This window comes from Solanum dulcamara, chromosome 6, assembly GCF_947179165.1.
Source record: "Solanum dulcamara chromosome 6, daSolDulc1.2, whole genome shotgun sequence".
NCBI classification, from domain to species: domain Eukaryota; kingdom Viridiplantae; phylum Streptophyta; class Magnoliopsida; order Solanales; family Solanaceae; genus Solanum; species Solanum dulcamara.
Genome location: NC_077242.1, coordinates 67,677,965 through 67,697,272, shown reverse-complemented (window position 1 = coordinate 67,697,272; position 19,308 = coordinate 67,677,965).

Sequence of the window (19,308 nt, the reverse complement as noted above, 5' to 3'; positions counted from 1 at the left end):
AATGTATTTGAGAAATGATTTAAAATGAATAATTAATGTTAATGATGAAATAAAAAGAAAAGAAACTCTTGATATGTTAAAATAGATAAGTAAAAGTAAAATAAAAAATGTTTAGTACAATGAATAAATAAAAATTAAAGAAGGGATAATAAAGTCATGTTCGCCAAACATGCCCTATATAGTACTCCATCCGTTTCATATTAGTTGTCATGTATACAAAAAATAATTATCTCAAAATAGTTGTCAATTTAAACAATCAAGAGAGAATTAATTGTCTTTTTTCAACTTTATCTTTACCATTAATTATTCTAGAATTAAGAGACACATAAGTAAATAAAAATTTAAGAATTAATCAAAAATATATTAGTTAAATAATGCTCTTAATTAATATATTTTTAAAAATTATGTAAAATCTTATCATGACACCTGAAAAAAAAAGTAATTCATAAAATTCAAATATACATTAAATGAGAAGGTCATAAATGTGTGTAGAATTAAATGTTGCCAAATCTGTTAAAGTTAGTTTCAATAATCAGGTGCCAAAAATAATCCTTTGGCTATAAGATGACAAAAATTATGGATTCACAAATAACCAAAATATCATCACATAGTAATTATTATTTATTTTTTGAAAATAACTTTTTTACTGGTATAAATTAAGAGTAAAATTATGTATATATATATCACTTTTTTGAATTCTATTTATAAAATTTTACAAAATATGTTATTATTATTTGTGATAGTATTGTCCAAAAGAGATACTGTAAAAGAATAATGTTAACTAAACTTCTAAATCATTAACTTGATTCTAACTAATAAATTTAACCAACTAAATTCAAACAAATTTCACGACAAAGAAATCCTTTATAGGAAATATCTTTTTCTTTAAGTAAGTTATGCTTAACGTGAATTTAGATTAATCAAAATAATAAATTTTTAAATATTGTTTCCCTTATTTTAATTCATGTAGCATAATTCAAATTTTTCAGAGTCAAAAAATTTAATTTGATCATGAACTCGGTATAAAATTTTTAAGTTTTTTGAATTTGTTTTTTATACATTTAAAAACTACGTAAAATGTATAATAAATCATAATAATTGATAATTCTAATAAATGTATAAAAAATATTATGGTAAAAAAAAATAGTTGAATTTTTTTAAAAGACATCACATAAATTAAAACAAAAGGAGCAAACGATTATGCAAAAGAAATATAAACTTTTATAAAATTTTGCTCTCTGTTTTATGATTATTTTTCCAAAAAAAATAGTCCCTTGAGTACTTTTCTATTAGAATTTCTGAAACATTGACCAAGTTTTTTTAGTTTTTTTTTTTAAAAGAAAAGTAACCAAAACAAATACAATAGTACGATTTATTTGAAGAAAAATTAATCTATAAAGGAGTATATTGGAGTGTGGTCCTCAATCGCGAATAGCGCGTGGGGAGAGATCTTCAAGTTGTTTTTGTCTAATCTCGTTTTCCCCAATTGTTTTCCGACAAGTGAGAGGTGGACAGACACCTTTGCTTCATATCTTTAGGCAAATATCAAATATGTAACCACAAAATCAAAACAAATTACGTTTCAATTTATTCGTCAAATATTTCTTAATTTTTTTTTATTTATTAATTTTGATAAATTAATAAAAAATATTTTTTTCTTTTTATTATATTCTTAATTTATTAATATTGAGTTAATATCTTTAAAAAATATAGTGAGTAAATATATTTAAAACTCTATTAATTAATAGGGGTAAAATGATAAACTCACTATACCAATTATTTTTTTAATAAATGTGTCAAGTCAAAATTTGACAAGTAAATAAAAACGGAGGGATTATTAAGTAAAAAAATTTGAAGCTTTTTTTATTGTTCAAAATAATGGAATTATTCAAAATTCAAGATATTTGAACTTTTTTTCATATTTGTCCTTTCCTTTAATGATGTTTTATATTTTTCAGGAGATAAATTACTACTAAGAAGTTCTACTTATGATTTCACAAAAGGATATAGTGAAAAATATGATTTAAATTATATCTTTAAATTTCTTTCTTAATGGGTGTGCATTACTCACAAATTCATTTAATATGGAATAGAGGGAGCATCACCTTAATAAAAATAATTTAATTTCTAAAAATTCCTTTAATTTTAATTAAACAATTTTAATTTAGACCATAATTTTTGTTTAAAATAACTTTTTTAATATTAAGTCAAATAGTGTGATATAATTTGAGAGTAGAAAGAGTGTAGTCCCTTATGTGTGGGTGTTGAAATGATCATTAAACATATTTTTGAACAACCTTGACTTTCTAATTGTGTTGAAATTAGAATTTTTGATCTACACAAACTATTTAACAAAATTTAATTATTAGATTTAATAAGAATTATTAAAAAAGGTTTTAAGATGAACTCGTATATGGAGGTGTAACTTTTGTTATTAGTGATCAATTTTTAGAATTTAGTATAAATTTTTTTAAGGTGCAATTTTTATAACACTTTATTTTATAAAGGTGTAAATTTTGTGTATTTGTGTTTTTGAGTGCGAGATTGGGAGAGAAAGGAGAAAGACGAGCGAGATCGAAAGAGATAGAAGAAAGAGGAAAGTACATTATACCTCAAATGAAACTAAGATTACAGATCATAGATACTCAATCTCCGCTGTCATTCATATCTCACCGCCTCTCTTCTCTTTCTCCTAAATCTTACTCTCCCCTCTCTCATTCTCACACACAAAAAGCTTCAAAATTGAAATATAAATACACAAATACACATTGTATTACCATTAAAATAAATACAAAGATACTATCTGTATCAATTTTTCGTGATACACAAATTAAAAAAAAACATCAATATAGTGTTTGGATAGTATCACCTCTAAAATAAATATGCATATACAATATGTATCAATTCTTCTGATATACAAATGAAAAAAAATCATTGATACAGTATTTTGAATATTTTCTCGCCTCTAAATAAAAATACATATATACAGTTTTTTTTGGATAATGGTAGTATCAGTTTTTTTTGGATAAAAATATGATTTTTTTTATAGTAGTTGTATTAATTGTTTTTATACACAAATACAATTCTTTTCTAATAATAATTGTTCCAATTTTTTTTTTGATACTCAGATATAATTTTTTTCTGATATATAAATATAATTAGTTGTATCAATAAGTATCAATTGAAGAAGATACAATTTGAAAATAGATATATTGATTTTTTTTACACATATAATTTTTTCTGAATACATAACTATAATTGGTTGTATCAATCTAAGAAGAAGAGAAAGTTCAAACATTGAACAACAAATCAAAGATCAGGAGTGAAATATTTTGATATATCTGGCGTTAATCCAATAAAAAAATAAATCAATAATTAGCAGTCAACTATAAAATATTAAAGACCAAAAACCACAGATATAGATAAAAATAATTCAGGTAAAACTTTAATAAAAATTAATATATATAAAAGCACAAAGGGAGAAGAAGCAAGATTCACACAAGTAAATTGTAGAGAGAGCGGGGGAGAGGGGGTGGGGGATGAAACATGAGAGGAGAGAGGAAAACAAGGGAGGGAGAGAGGGAGGAGAGTGACGAGCTCGAGTTAGAGAGAAAGAGAAAAGAGAGATTTGTTATATAACTTTAAGTATAGTCACGCTATATAATTATTTATAGAGATTATGTATATATATAGTAATTATGTTTGCTTAGTCAGGTAGATTTTTTTTTGAAAAAAATTAATTGAAACAAAAATAAATATTGAAAATGTATTGCGTTTCAACTATTCGTAAGTGTCACATATTTAATTTCTTCTTGTATATCATTCAGAGTGTATATGATGTCCCATCTTATGATGTGACAATGAACCTACTTTTCTTGGTTAACATTTAAATTACCAAAACTCTTACATAACGGTCAATGATTTAAATCTAGAACAATGGAAGAGATTTTGGACTAATCTTCCTAGGTTCTTAGTGGACCAAACTCCCTAATGAAAAAATTTATGCTTAATTTAAATTTGCGTGGTATAAAATTTATTAATGAAAAAAAAATGCACACATTTATATTAGGATTTGATTCATTTCTATATATGACTTTAAAATTTGAAATTTCTAAATAAGAGTGGAAATTTTTTATCTATTTTATCAGGCTGAATATTAATGCTTGCATTAGCAGTATTTGCATTAATTATGCTTGTATTAGTTATATAGAAATTATTTCTTATGCAATATTTGATTTGGTATATTAAAAGCATAATTTCTAAAAAGAAAAATTGTTTACAAAAATATCCTCCACAAATATGGTGGAAAGAATGTGGAAAAGGTTTTGTGTGACAATGGTATCTTTAATCATGCTAATGAATGCATTAAAATTCTTTGCATTACTAATATCATGAATTTTCATGTATTAGTAATACGTACACTCCAATACACAATTATTAATAATACATAGACTGAAAAAATATACCAAACAACACAAAATAACTATTAATTACTACATATTTACTTTTTATTTCGTTTACTGTAATAGGAATTAACATTAATTAATAGAATTAGGAGATACTAATACAAGCATGTTTGCAATATTAGGAGTTACAACTATTTTGATATTAACAATATTATGTTTACAAATTCTTATAAAATTTGTTGAGACTGTGCGAAGTACAAGCATATTATCTAGTATTTAATAGTTGATAAATATATTTTTATGCAGAAGGAGCGCAAATTTGACTTATTTCTAATAGGTTAAAGACGTTTTAAAACAAATTTAATTCAATAAGTGGAAGAATGACGTTTTTGAACTATTTTTAAGCCAAAAATATTTATTTTTTTTCAATAAAAATGCTTATTCTTAAAAACTGAAGTATTTGATCAAACTTTTGAGAGAAAATAAGTGTTTCTGAAAAATAGCATAAGTTGTTTTTCAAAGTTTGAAAAAATAGTTTTTACCTCATATACTTAAAAACGCTTTTATAAAATTTGGCAAAACACTAATTTGAGCTAAAAAGTGCTTTTAAAATTTTTATTGATCAAACTACTGCTCACTAAAAAAAATATTTTTCAAAATAAGTTAATACAACTATTAGACCTTATGTTTGGCAATTTCTATTAAAATCCAACATGAAAGACTAAGGAATTAGATCTGATAATTCAAGGGTTTATCAAAAAGAGAAAAAGGAAACATATAGATAAAAGGCAAAATTATAATTTTAAATTTATGAATTCTGAATTTAAATATATAATTTTTTAAATCTTTAATAAATTCTTTGTACATACTCAATATCTTTTTAAATATAAATATTAACTTCAAACTAAACATGTAGATTAGAGAAAGAAGTAAAGGTAACTAAAGAATTTTTTTTTGAAAGAAAGTTAGGATAAAAGGATGTAAGAGAAAGATGGCAAAAAGCGTAGGAAATATAATAATTCTCTAAAGTGATTGGTTTATTTAGGCCTCGGAATTTGAGAAACAACCTTTGCACATGCCCTTTTAAAAAACTGAATTTTATATTATAATTAAAAAGATATTATTTTTTTTAAAAAATTATTCTTATTTAAATATGTGAGTTTTATATACGCAAAAAATTATGCTATTTTCATATTATTTTAAAACATCAACATATTCTTCAGGATAATTCACAAGTAAAATTTGAGAAAAGGTAGACTTAAACTTTATTTTTATCTTAAGAGATAGAAAAATTATTTTCGACAAAAAATAAGAATAATTTAGTAAAACTACCTCTTACTTTTTAGAGGTGAGTAGATTTCCTAACGAGTGTGTCCAAGTTACAAAAATCATATAATGAAGAGTGAAGAGAGTAGGCAAAAGGCAAACGAAAATCCTATGTTTTATATGTGGATTTATGTTACTGTGGAATAGGAGAGGGTTGATCAGATGGTAAGCACCCTCCATTTTTAACTCTAAAATTATGAATTCGAAATAACAATAATAATTTACTTAAATTTAAATTAATTTTTTAAATATAAATATAAAATTTATTTATTTGATTTTACTAAACTCGTAATCAGAATTGTATTTCACCCTGACCAATATAGAAGGAAAAGTTATGATCCTAATGCAAATAAATCATTTTTTCGATTTTTGAAGAGTTTAAAGGAGTTTTTTTCATTATAATTTTTTATATGTATTTTTCTTTATATAACTAATTATGTAATTTCCAAAAAGAAAAAACATATATAGTAGACAACTTTTTTGTAAAAGTAGACCCAACAAAAAAACATATATAGTAAAATATGTTACTTAGAAGATAAGAAAAACTCATGCCCCTTGGAAGCTCTGCTCTTTTTGATGTTTTTATTTATTGCACTCTACGTTATGGACCTACATTCTCTTCTATTATGGATATTCTTTTTTATTTGTGTATAAAATAAAATAAATAATAAACAATGTCATTTTGCTTTAAAAGGAAAAAATCTAACTTTGGTAGTTGTTATGATACACTTGAATTGTCAAATTGCATCATTTGTATTTAGTAATTAATATTATCGTATTAATCATCAATGTGTTATATTTTGCCCTGATTTTTTTTTTATTGTATTTGAATTTTATTATAATTGTGATTTAAATTCAAAAAAAAATTCTTGGTACAATTTTTTTTTTTTGGTAGAAAATAACTCTACTACACCTACCCTTTATTTGAAGAAAAAGTTTGAACATGTATAAATTGAAGATCAGTCTTTTCCACAATAACCCAATAATATCTACATTGAAGTTATTAGAGAGTTTTACTTAGGGAAATTTTTTCTCTTGATAGTCTTCTTGATTTCTTTTATATTAATTTTTTCATATGTAGGTTAAATGACCAAATTATATAATAATACTATATTTCTTTTAGTATAGTTTTAAGTGTGGTCTGATTTATCATCATCATGATTTGTAATTATTAACTTTCGCATGACATTATATATAATTATTTCGATCCCAACAAGTTGTATCAGAACCAATTGTATCGAACTAGTCAAACTATCCCTCTGCATTCCTATCTGAGGAAACTTTAATCATCAAAACTATAGGCATGATCTCCTATTTTACAACATTAGCACAAAGGTGTAACTTATGTTCCATATTCCAAATCGCAAGGTGTTATAACAACTAAAATGAACTAATGACATGTTTAGAAAAGAATGCAAGATTTAATGTTCATGAGTTAGCTTTTTCAGCTCAAAAACTCAGAATCAATGGAATGTCTGTCTATCCATGAATATGTAATTTTTTCGTTTGTTATCGAACCAACAATTTATATAATCTATTAGATTAGGTTAAAGTTACTGAATTATATTGAGCACATATCATATATGAGTGCACCCATCTCTGGGTCAACTCTTTGACACAAGGTTGAACATTTGATGTATGTGACACGTAGATAAATAGCCATTTAAGTTTCTTAAGATTTTATTTTTCTTACAATGAAAAAAAAAAAACAGAAACTTATTACCTCACTTGGAAAAAATAAATTAGCTAGCTTAATCATTTGGTATTACGGGCCAGATATGCAACATTTTTAACTAATTAATTATGATATCAACATGATTGTTTGCATACATTTAATCATGATTTCAAATTTTATTTGAAGTTGAAATTTTGTTTGAATATGTAATTTAGATATCAAAAATTATATTTTTTCTTCATAAATATTAAAACCTCACAATTTATAGAAACTATCAAAAAATTCTCAACTCTTAAACCATGATTCATAAATAAGTTATCAAAATATCATAAGAAGCCGCATTAATAAATCACATGTCTTCATGTTCAGCTTGTAGTTACATGTTATTAATTACAAAGTTTCAAATATACACAAAATTATAAAGATCCATTGATCAAATAAATCAACAATAAAAGTAACTAACTATTTTTAAATATAATCTGTACATGCAATTTCTTCACGTCGAACATGAACCTTTATTTAAAATTATGGGTCATTTTTAAAACATATGTGAGTCGAGTCTTAGATTTTAAAAATTGAAATCCAACTTTTAGGTTGTTCAAATATCATAAATAAATATGAATTTCAAATCAAAATTTCAAATTTAAGCTCCAAATTATCTTATCAAACTCCTACATAATATATATATATATATCTTCCCATGTGATGAGATTGAAATAGCAACATATAGTTGGCAATGGATCTAAAATCAGCACAAATTAACTATGTCCCTACCCATAATGTTTCACAAAGGCCAATCTAGTGCAACTCATGATTTATAATTTGAGATTTCTTAGTAAAATAAAAATAATTAAATAGACAACTCAGCAATCTTGTCAACACTCATAAGTAGGTAACAAAATACTGAAATAAGAACATATTTCAGGACAATCTTCCCACTTTTTTATGTAAAAATTTTAAATTTAATTTTAGTTTTATCCTTCTAGAAAGTGAGTTTTAAAATACTGTTTCTTTTGTGTAAATCTTGCTGTTAAGGTTTTTTTGTTTCACTTTATAGTATTGTCCAAGTTTTTTTTTAAAGTGGATTATTGAAAGAGAAAAAGGACATTTATGCTTCATACGTGGGAAGCATGGGTTATCCACTATAATTAATTAGTTAAATATTGAAAAAAAGATAAGAATTGATGTACCTTTTTAAGGAAAATATTTATCATTTCTTTGGTGTTATTTGGTTCTAACTCAAAAAAAAACATATTTTTTTCCTCCTTTTGAGGCTGCTATATATATACAGAGAGAGGAGTATATCATATAGTATATTAAAGTATATTTGACTACTAGTAGTTTAGCTAATGTTTGGTCCTAAATTTCTAAATATTCTTGGCGAGTAATTTTTAGGTGAAGTTTCACTATGTGTTTGGCCACAAATTTTTCAAGAATATTAGATTGTTTCAAAAAATATTATTTTGTACTCATAAGTTCTAAAAATTATTTAAAATACTGATAAATTTGTGTTATCATTTTATAATAAACATGTGCATTAAAAAAAAACCTTATAATATATTTGATAACTATTAACAACAACGAAATAATAATATGGGCAAGAGCAATACACTAATCAAATTTAAAATAAATTGTTCTTTTTTTCTAATCTTGTCACTCAAACTATTCTTTTTCGGAGGAGATAATAACAAACTATTCTTTTATAAAATCTTCCTACAGTCTACGAACAATCTCTTTCTGACAATAAATGATGGGTGTTTCTATAAAATATAAAAGTGTGGGGATAATTTTTAAATTTTTAAAACTTCCCAAGTTCTCGAGTTCTAGTGAGCATTTGGCCCCAAATAGTTTTTGAAAAAAACTTGAAAAATATTTGAGAACTTGGTTTATCCATACAATTTGCCATTACTAGGCAAATATAGTGGCAAAAATCCTCAAGTTCCCAAGTTCTAAAAAAAGTATAACTTGGGAACTTGGAAAGTTTTAAATATATAAAAATAACCCCAAACTTTTATATTTTATAAGAAGACTAATTAATTATTAATTCCAACTAAATATTTTTATGTCGAAAAAAGATGGTTTAAAATTAATTTCAACTTTATAGAGAAAAAATTAATTTTAGAAAAGAAGAGTCGTCACTTAATTTTTTAAAGAAATTAAGAAATTCAATTTAAAATACTCTAACAAATTTAAGTCTTAAAAATTCAGAGAAAAAAGTACGAAGTTTTTATTTCCACTTTGAGAAGGTGTTAAGCATTCAAAGTAGCTGCTAACGCGCGGTTATCCGACGATTTAAAAAATTATTTGACTAACCTTTGAAAATATTAATTTAATTGACAATATAGATTTTCATGTTTTCAATTTCTTCTTCCTTTTCTTAATGAAAATATGAGCCTTTATATAGGCTCTAAAACCCCCAAATTCTTCATGAATTTTCCATGTGGAGAATTTTTTTTAAAAAAAAAAACTAAAAATTTTAAAAATACAAACTATAATTAAACTAACCTAACTAACATTGTATTTAGTAAAAAATAAAATTTTTTGAGATGATTTTTGAATAACCAAATAAATAGTAATCAAAGATATAGTTATATAGAACTATGTATATTATAATAAAATTTATAAAAAGATAAAAAATAGTTCAGAATAACATGAAATATTTTTTTTTATAAAAGCTAATTATTTCAAAAATATTTAAAATTTGGTGTCAACATCTGTCCCTTTCTTTGGATAGGATCTATAAAAGAAATCCTGGACAAAGAAAATTGACAAATCCAATTTTAACCGACTCCATCTTCATCTTTCTGAAAAGGGGTTGGTACAGATTTTTGAATTATGGTCGAACCCCGAAATACCCATACGCCTTCTAATATGAATGTGGTTTACTGTGGTGAAAATCGTTCCTCAGCTCGTGTCCTATGAGTTTTATATTCTTCTTCGGGCTATATCGTAGTTCGCTGTTAAGAAAAGATTTCACGTTGTGCTGCATCCTCTTTGATATCGTTCGCACTTTCTTTCATCTTCTTTGCATGTTGAAAATCTCCATTGATCCATTAGTAGGATAATGCTGCTCGATCGGTAGGATGATGATCCATTGATAGGATACTTGGCAAAATAAATGCATGTCCATCGGTAGGACGAATAAAGATGCTCCATCTGGAGGATAATGCTGCTCTATCAGTAGGATGGTTATCTATTAATAGGATACTCGACAAAATAACTGTATGTCCATTGGTAGGAAAAATGAAGATACATTGGTAGGATATAAATGCGTGTCCATCGATAGGACGAATGAAGATCCATTGGTAGGATATGTTGGTCCATCGATAGGACGAATGATGATCCATTGGTAGAATGATGTTACATGTCCATCGATAGGACGAATGAGGGTGATCCATCGGTAGGATATGATGCATGTCCATTGATAGGACGAGTGAAGGTGATCCATCGATAGGATATTTCGACAAAATAATTGTTTGTACATCGGTAGGACGAATGAAGATCCATTGGTAGGATATAAATGTGTGTCCATCGATAGGACGAATGAAGATCCATTGGTAGGATATGTTGGTCCATCGATAGGATGAATAATGATCCATTAGTAGGATGATGTTGCATGTCCATTGATAGGACGAATGAAGGTGATCCATCGGTAGGATATATGTTGCTCCATTGGTGGGATAATGATCCATTGGCAAGTTGCACTTCAAATCTTCTCTGATATTTGATGCGTCTTACGTATGCTCTTCAGGCGTTTATAACGCTTGAAAATGATGATGTTTATCTTCGATGAGATAGATATACAATGGCCCTCTCGGCAAATAATTATGCAAATGTCATCCTCTTGGATGATTTGAATGATGCACGACCCTCTTGGAAATGCAATGTAATGAAATGGCCCTCTCGGCAAATAAATATGCAAATGTCATCCTCTTGAATGATTTGAATGATGCACGATCCTTTTGGCAATGCAATGTAATAAAATAGCCCTCTCGATAAATAAATATGCAAATGTCATCCTCTTGGATGATGCACGACCCTCTTGGCAATGCAATTTAATGAAATGACCCTCTCGACAATAATATGATAATGATGATGACCCTCTCGGCAATGATATGATAATGATGATGGCCCTCTTGACAATGATATGGTGATGGCCCTCTCGACAATGATATGATAATGTCCCTCTCGGCAATGATATGATAATGTCCCTCTCGACAATGATATGATGATGGCCCTCTCGGTAAAAATATTACCACTTTCGGTAATATAATATGAATGGTCCTCTCGACAATAATATGATAATGACCCTCTTGGCAATGATATGATAATGGTTCTCTTGAAATTATATGATGATGGTCCTCTCGACAATGATATGATGATATGAATGAACCTCTTGGCAATATTATATTACCACTTCCTATAATATAATATGAATGACCCTCTTGGCAATAATATTACCACTTTCGATAATATAATATAAATGTCCCTATTGGCAATAATATTATAATGATGATGACCCTCTCGGCAATGAGTATGATAATGTCATTCTCTTGGATGATTCAAATGATGTATGATCTTCTTGGTAATGCAATGACCCTCTCGGCAATGAGTATGATAATATCATCCTCTTAGATGATTCGAATGATGCATGACCCTCTTAGTAATGCAATAAAAATGAAATGGCCCTCTCGGCAATGAGTATGCAATGTCATCCTCTTGGATGATTTAAATGATGCATGACCCTCTTGGCAATGCAATGTAATAAAATGGCCTTCTCGGCAATGATATGCAAATGTCATCCTCTTTGATAATTTGAATGATTGTCCACTATAATAAGGTAGATGGATCTATGTTTGTCCACTTTAACGAGGTGGATGACTCAATGATTGTGAAAGTGTCATCCTCTCGATGCTTTCAGATGTTCCTTCATTTTTTCTCTTGAACAATTTGTGTTCGTTGGGACTCATGTCTTTGATGAAAGTTTATAGGAGACATCTGTGGCTCGCATCTTGAATTTGTGTTCGCTACATTCTAGCAATGTTGGAGATCATTTGAAGTTGACTTCGAACTTCTGACAATTCTTGACGTAATTTTTTAGACCTTCCTAAAAAAATCTGTCCCAGTTAGATCTCTTGACAAATCTCTAGCTGCTGAAAAAAGAATTTTGATATTCTTGTAGAATTTTTGTGATCTTCTCAAAAATTCTGTCCCAGTTGCATATACTAACATGATCTCCAATCTTGACTTGCTGGAGATAGTATCTTCTTGTGAATTTTTGAAATCTTCTCAAAATTTCTATCACAGTTTTCATTGTAAGGAAACCAAAATCTTATGAGGAACATGACTGAGCCATTGTGGCGCCTACATATCATGTTGGTGCAGGAATCAAGTCAAATATAATTCCAAACATGTGAATGATGAATACTGCAAAATTTGATACAAGACCATCAGTAGACACATGTGTAGTATGAGCATAATGAAATGAAAAAATGTATTCCTTACAATATTTTCAGCTTAAAAACATGAGATATGCCACCCTTTTGATATGGACGATCCAATGAAGTAAAATTGGCATCTCACACCGATGAGATTAGGCTAATGTCATATTATTTAGAGCAAATCATTCAATTTCAAACAAATATAATTTTAAAAGAAAATGATCCCGAAGTTGCTTTAGAATGTATTAAAAAACATGGGTGCTTGTCTGTGTGTGTGTATGCTTTTAATGTAAGGAGATAGTCAAATCTTGACTATAATTTGTACCGGAAAAAAGACGGTTTAAAATTAATTTAAACCTTATAGAGAAAAAATGATTTTAGAAAAGAAGAGTCGCCACTTAATTTTTAAAAAAAATTAAGAAAATTTAATTTAAAAATTCTAACAGATTTAAGTCTTAAAAATTCAGAGAAAAATGTACGAGGTTCTTATTTCCACTTTGAGAAGATGTTAAGAATTCAAAATAGCCGCTAACGCGCGGTTATCCAACGATATAAAAAATTATTTGATTAACTTTTAAAAATATTAATTTAAAAGGAAACGAAGACTTTAGAATTATTTTTTAGAAAACAAGAACAAACTTAAACATTGAAAATAATATACATGTATATAAAAAAAGTAAAAATTTATTAAATGACTAAGTAAAGGTAGAAAATTATTTAAAAAGTATATTAACATGAATTGGTTTATTTTGGGGGGAATCTAATTAAGTTAAAATAAATTAAAATTAATATCTAAGCAAGCATAAATAACATAAGTAAATAAATTATTACAACCCGAATCAATATAAATAAATAATAAATATCACATAAAAATATGTCTCGACAATTAGTTTCTGTATGCCTGGACTAAGCTGTTGGGTTATCTGCGTTTTGGGCCTTAAGCACAATTCCACTGTATATCACAGTTGTATATACACTGTATATCGGACTGTATATACATTATATATAGTGTATACAATATTATTTTTGTATATTGAACTGTATACACACTGAATACCACCTGTTTGTTTCTTATATTTTTTTGTATATCAGACTGTATATACACTGTATGTCAGTGTATACAATATTATTTTCTTGCATATCAGACTGTATAGATACTATATATCAATGTATACAACCCTGTTTTCCACCTGTATTCCGTGTATACAACTCAATATCAATATTCAAATCATGAATATTAGCTTCCTTTCCATGTATCAACCTTTCAGCAATTTGAGCAAGATGATGAGAGATTCAAAACTCAATGATATGCAAGGATGGAGTTCAAAGATGGACTCGAATTGATATCACATGCACCAAAATAAAATTACATAAGCATCTACTCATTTTAAATTAAACCAAGGAATATATCATGATATGTTAAGATATCAAATTGATGGGCATCCTAGATGTAACTAACAACATATATTATATGTAGACAAAAAAAAAGAAAAAAAATATATATTCAAGTAACTAAAGGACACAGAATTAATATATACACTATACTAACTCATGTTTTAAAGAAATAATTAAATCAATTAGACCAAGGAAGTTCTAACTAAATAATAACTTAAGCATATTTTTATTATCTAAATTATGTTAAAAGAAGAAATTAAAAACATGAAAATCTATATTGTCAAAGAAAACAACTTGGAAAAATAATGAACAAAACTAAATGTTTTCATAAAATAATCCTAACATATGCTAGCTAATTAATCTTAACACATACTAACTATACAAAATTCTATCATTAATCTAACTATTCTTAATACATGCTAAAAAAACTGCGAATCAACTAAATATAAAACATGAAATAATTAAATAAAATAAAGCTGAGAAAAGATTTTACCTCTTTTCGGGTAGCGAGACTGAAGACTACGAGCAGAAGACGACTTCACCACCACCCAAGAGCTTGATGGAACTCCAATCCACAAAAAGAAAAACTGAAAATTTAGACTCGAACCTTCGTGGGTTTGACATTAGAAGAACTCCGTTCTTAGCCTAAATTTCGACTTCAATCTCCTATTTTCCTCGAAGAAAAATATAAATTAAAAGCTAGAAATTTTCACAACTTTTAGGCTGGGGACAAGAGTCCAAAATCCTAGCCACGTTAAGAAAATTTTGTATATTTGGGGTAGCTAAAAAACCTCACTTCTTCCTCTTCTTAATGAAAATATGAGCCTTTATATAGGCTTCAAAAACCCAAATTCTTCATGAATTTTCCATGTGGGAGAATGTTTTTTTTTTGGTTTTGAAAAAACTAAAAATTTCAAAATTACAAATATAATTAAACTAATCTAACTAATATTGTATTTAGTAAAAAATTAAATCTTTTGAGATGATTTTTGAATAACCACATAAATAGTAATCAAAGATATAGTTATATAAAAATATGTATATTATACTAAAATTTATAAAAAGATAAAAAATAGTTAAGAATAACATGAAAATATCTTTGTTTTTATAAAAACTAATTATTTCAAAAATGTTCAAAATTTAAAGAAACTCGATAGCTAATTTGCATTGTGGAGGGTCAAAATTGGGTGTCAACAAATATTTATCTACCAACTTACTTCATTAATATGATCTACTAATACCATTAATTCCTCTTAAATAAAACTTATCTATAAAAATGGCCTTTGACCCTCTTTAATGAAACTTCTCTCAATGAGCCAACAACCATATTTATATTAAAGGAATGTGATATCATTTGCAATACTATAGGGGAAGTGAAAGAAAGCCTAAGAATGGCAAAGAGCTATTTAACTATAGACATGCCTCTTTGCGCAATGTAATTGAAAGAACATTTGGTGCATGAAAAAGTAGATTCAGAATACAACAACAAGGCATGAACAACTATGACTTAGATATGAAGGTGAAAACAGTAGTTGCTTATGTCATATTACATAATTTTTTACATGAAAATCAAAGCAGTGATGGAATATTCACTGAATATCAAAGTGATGATATGATCGTTGATGAAAATGATGAACAATCAACTCAGCATAACAATATTGCTTCGTTTTCTCGATCACCTGATCTAGAAATGAAAGCTTGCCGGAGAGAGATTGTTCGTAGAATGTGAAAAGATTTTATAAAAGAATAGTTTGTTATTACCTCCTTCGGAAAAGAGTAGTTTGAGGGACAAGATTGAAAAAAAGAATAATTTATTTTTAATTCGATTAATGTATTGCTCTTGCCTATATTGTTATTTTGTTGTCGTTGATTGTTTCAATTATGTTATAATTTTTTTTAATAGAACATGTTCATTATAGAATGATAACACAAACTTATATGTATTTTCAATACCTTTTAGAACTTACAAGTACAAAATAATAGTTTTTGAAAATTCACCAAAACTTGGGAAAATTTGTGGCCAAATGCATAGTGAAACTTCACCAAAATTTCTCTCAATAATAACTTGCAAAGAATATTTGGTAACTTGGGATATTTGCCAAGTAAAGGCAAATTATATGGCCAAATACTAGTTCCCAAGTTTTTTTCAAATTTATTTCAAAAACTATTTGGAGCCAAATGTCACCTTTAGTAAGTTTTACTTTTTTGGTAGACTAGTTCTAGTAGTATAGGTACATTACGTACATTACAATATTACTACCAAGGCATCTAGGGCTAAGCCACACTATAAAGATTTGGGAGAGAGTGGTGGAGATGAGGGTGAGGAGAGGAGTGTCAATCTTAGAGAACCAGTTCGGATTCATGCTGGGGCGATTGACTACTGAATCAATCCATCTTATCGGTGACTGGTGGAGAAATTTAAAGAAAGAAAAAGGGATCTTCATAAGGTGTTCATTGACCTTGAAAAGGCTTATGACAAAGTTCCGAGGGATATTTTCTGGAAGTGTTTGGAAGCTAAAGATGTCCTGATGGTGTATATTAGGGCGATAAAGAACATGTATGCTGCAGTCAAGACTCGGGTTAGGACGGTGGGAGGTGACTAAAGCATTTTCATGTTGAGATGGGACTACATCAGGGATCTATGTTGAGTCCTTTTCTTTTTGCCTTGGTGATGGATGAGCTGACATAGTCTATTCAGGAGGAGGTTCCATGGTGTATGCTATTTGCGGATGATATAATTTTGGTTGATGAGACTCGAGACAGAGTTAATGATAGATTGGAGGTTTGGAGACAAACGCTAGAGTCCAAAGGGTTCAGATTGAGTAGATACAAAACAAAATATTTGGAGTGCAAATTTAGTATTGCGATGGATGAAAAGGGCACGGAAGTGAGGCTTGCCACTCAACCTATCCCCAAGACAGAAATTTTTAAATATTTTGGATCCATCATCGAGAGTAGTGGAGACATTGATGATGATGTTACGCACCGCATTGAGGCAGCGTGGATAAAATGGAGGTTTGCCTCCGGAGTCCTGTCTGTAAGAAAGTACCACCTAAACTTAAAGGTAAGTTCTACAGAATAGTGGTTAGACCAACATTTTTATATGGAGTAGAGTGCTGGCCAGTAAAGAACTCTCATGTTCAGAAGATGTATATTGCAGAGATGAGGATGCTGAGATAAATGTGTGGACATACTAAGAGTGATAAGATTAGGAATGAGGTTATTTGGGAGAACGTGGGAGTGACATCCGTGGAAGACAAGATGAGAGAAGTGATACTGAGATGGTTTGGGAATGTGTAAAGAAGGGGTGTCGACGCTCCAGTTAGGAGGTGCGAGCGGTTGGAGTTGGGGGTTATGTGGAGGGGTGGGAATAGATCGAAAAAGTATTGGAGAGAGGTAATTAGACAAGATATGGTGTTACTCCATATCACCAAAGACATGACCTTAGATAGAAATGAGTGGAGGTCGCGGATTAGGGTAGAAAGCTAATTGGGATAGAATGGTGTCTTGCCGTATGTCGATGTAGTGGGGTCGTAGGTCTAGGCGTGCCTTTATAGTTGTGTTGTTATTGCCTTTGATTATCACATTACTTTGCTATTGTTATTGTTCTTGTCTTGTAAAATTTGCATCGTCTTTTTTTTTTACATTATGCTACACATATTATTTTTCTCTCTTACTTGGGATTGTGATTTTTTAGCCAAAGGTCTTTCCGAAACATCCTCTCTATCTCAATGAGGTAGTGATAAGGCTTGCGTACATCTTACCCTCCCCAAACTCCACTTATAAAATTTTAATAGATATGTTGTTGTTACCAAGGCATCTAGGTTGACATGGTCAATTGAGGAGACATATTACTACCAAGGCATCTAGATTGACACGGTCAATGGAGGAGACACTATACCAAAAGGCATGGGATGTGGTTTGTTGGACATGTTAGACTTAAATGAAAAAAAGAAGTAAAAAATGTCCTTTAATTATGCGAAATTTTATCTGTTAACATTTGTATTTTTTTCATTCACATAATTTATATTCACATCTTTTACTTTCCTAACATCAAAATATTTTTTCCTTTTAGAATTATGTCATGGATTTACCTACTGAGCAGATCAAATCTTATTTCTGAAGTATAAAAAGTATATACAAAAATAATAATAGATAAAAGTATTAATTAATAACATTTGAGCAATGAAAGAGAAAACAAAATAGAAAATTTTAGAACCAAAAAAGAGTTAATGAGCCTATGATTAATAGCCCAAATTCATCCAATATAAAAGATAGGTAGTTGTGTTGACCCCAAATGCGAAATACTTCTTCCTAACATAGGAAAAACAAAAACACAAAAATAATTAAGACAGAGAATAGAAAATGAACAACTAATATTGTCAACTTTTGCACTAAGAAAATGAACCATCCTTTAGTCAAAAATATTATCATATTTTATCTAGGTCATGGCTAAGCATGAAATGAAATAATATATTTGAGATTAGTTTTATTATATTGTGATTGTATATAATTCATTAATTAGTTAATTTGATTTGTTAGGACAGTTTCTAGATCCACCACCATAAAAAAATGTGGTGTAGTAGATGAGGTTGCTTCTCTCTTAATCAAAGGTCTAGGGTTTAAGCCCTTAGATATTAAAAAATCCTTGGCAAGAAGCATTTAAATTATTCAGACTCCAATATGAATATCAAACACCAAATGAAAAAAAGAAGAAGACAGATTCTAAATCCATTTCATTACCTAGTACTGAGTCATTACTTATGTGGTGTAGGGCGATCCAAACATAATTATTAGCATTTTGACCTAAGTTTAAATCTAGACATTGACATACATGTACCAGTCATAGCAATTATTGACATTAAATTAGATGGGGATTGGGTGGCAATAATATTCCCAAAAAACAACTTTATTTTATGTTTTTTTTTTAGTATGATTGGAGTTGGTTGACACATGGACGAGGTTATAGAATAAGATGGAAAAATTACTAGAAAAAAATACTTTTTAATAAATAATTATTGATTTTAGCAATATTTTTTATTTATTACCATTTATAGCAATATAT